Below are 2,500 nucleotides of genomic sequence, written 5' to 3' on the forward strand. Positions count from 1 at the left end.
AACAAAAAGCAAGAAAAAACAGTGCGACAGAGCTGAGTTTGGTTCATTATCCTGAGAGAAAGCACATCTTGTGTTCTTTATTTTACAACAGCTCACTGTAAATAAACACTTTGAACGATGTCCTGCTCTTATTATCTGTTTTGAGGAGCTGTTTGATGTCAGCAGCAGAATCTCGCGCAGGCCAGTGTTAAACTCACTTACACTGACACCTGCTGGTGTGTGTCAGCATCACGCAAACATAACGGTTTACAGTAACGGACGCGACTGTTAATGTGTTATGTGTAGTGACCCATGAGAGATTTATTTCCTGTCTTTCCTAGAATGGGCAGTTTGTGACGTATTACAATACATTCAGTGGCACATGCCAATCAAATACAGACGTGACACAAACACGTTTGAAAAAATATTACTGTCCTAGCCATTTTGAATATTACTGTCCTAGCCATTTTGAATATTACTGTCCTAGCCATTTTGAATATTACTGTCCAGGGCCGTTTCTAGCCATTTTGACGCCCTAGGCGAAATCCTTATTGGCACCCCCAGCCAAATCTTGAAAAGCAACATGGTATTACTGGTATTCATTTTAATCCTTATTAACAAATACATACATACATACCATTTGGGAACTGTAATCCTTATTTACAAATATATACAAATACAATTTGAAAACTATGTATAAAAGCTGTTCCAGTCACATGAAAGTAACAAGAATAAATATTGATTGAGTGCGGTCTTTGTTTCTCATTAACGCTTGAACTTCCCCTTTAAATAACGCAACTCTATTCCCTGTACGACACTATTAGAACTGAATGAAGCGATTCAGCTTTCAACACCAGCCGTAAAGATGCATTACACTCGACAAAGCGTTTTAATAAAGGATAATAAATATTGTGAATTAGCACATTTTATTATACTATTTTTAAATTGGCCATTGAAGTTTAGTCAACCTAACATACAAAAAGTTACACAGCTCAGTTGAATTAGTCAGTAATAGCCTACAATCCGTGCCATTCAGTGTGAGCTCCGCCGCTGGGCTGTCCCACATGGAAAGAACCTATATGAGGATATATGCGCATATAAGAAACCTATATGAGGATATATGCGCATATATGAAACCTATATGAGGATATATGCGCATATATGAAACCTATATGAGGATATATGCGCATATATGAAACCTATATGAGGATATATGCGCATATATGAAACCTATATGAGGATATATGCGCATATATGAAACCTATATGAGGATATATGCGCATATATGAAACCTATATGAGGATATATGCGCATAAATGAAACCTATATGAGGATATATGCGCATATATGAAACCTATATGAGGATATATGCGTATATATGAAACCTATATGAGGATATATGCGCATATATGAAACCTATATGAGGATATATGCGCATATATGAAACCTATATGAGGATATATGCGCATATATGAAACCTATATGAGGATATATGCGCATATATGAAACCTATATGAGGATATATGCGCATAAATGAAACCTATATGAGGATATATGCGCATATATGAAACCTATATGAGGATATATGCGTATATATGAAACCTATATGAGGATATATGCGCATATATGAAACCTATATGAGGATATATGCGCATAAATGAAACCTATATGAGTATATATGCGCATATATGAAACCTATATGAGGATATATGCGCATATATGAAAACTATATGAGGATATATGCGCATATATGAAACCTATATGAGGATATATGCGCATAAATGAAACCTATATGAGTATATATGCGCATATATGAAACCTATATGAGGATATATGCGCATATATGAAAACTATATGAGGATATATGAGCATATATGAAACCTATTGCGCATATATGAAACCTATATGAGGATATATGCGCCTATATATAACTTATATGAGGATATATGCGCATTTATGAAACCTATATGAGGATATATGCGCATATATGAAACCTATATGAGGATATATGCGCATATATGAAACCTATATGAGGATATATGCGCCTATATATAACTTATATGAGGATATATGCGCATTTATGAAACCTATATGAGGATATATGCGCATATATGAAACCTATATGAGGATATATGCGCATATATGAAACCTATATGAGGATATATGCGCGTAAATGAAACCTATATGAGTATATATGCGCATATATGAAACCTATATGAGGATATATGCGCATATATGAAACCTATATGAGGATATATGCGCATATATGAAACCTATATGAGGATATATGCGCCTATATATAACTTATATGAGGATATATGCGCATTTATGAAACCTATATGAGGATATATGCGCATATATGAAACCTAAATGAGGATATATGCGCATAAATGAAACCTATATGAGGATATATGCGCATAAATGAAACATATATGAGGATATATGCGCATATATGAAACCTATATGAGGATATATGCGCATATATGAAACCTATATGAGGATATATGCGCATATATGAAAC

At 34.2% G+C, this 2,500-nt stretch overlaps 1 protein-coding gene across 1 annotated transcript in view; it reads left to right on the forward strand.

Moving 5' to 3' along the window:
* The window catches only part of ryr2a (ryanodine receptor 2a (cardiac)), a gene marked incomplete at its 3' end in the record, with an annotated part of 227,705 nt that overhangs the window by 144,535 nt on the left and 80,670 nt on the right, over positions 1–2,500 (forward strand). The gene's annotated exons all lie outside the window — the stretch shown is intronic.

The sequence above is a fragment of the Gobio gobio genome (genome assembly GCF_949357685.1).
Source record: "Gobio gobio genome assembly, chromosome: 20".
NCBI classification, from domain to species: Eukaryota; Metazoa; Chordata; class Actinopteri; order Cypriniformes; family Gobionidae; genus Gobio; species Gobio gobio.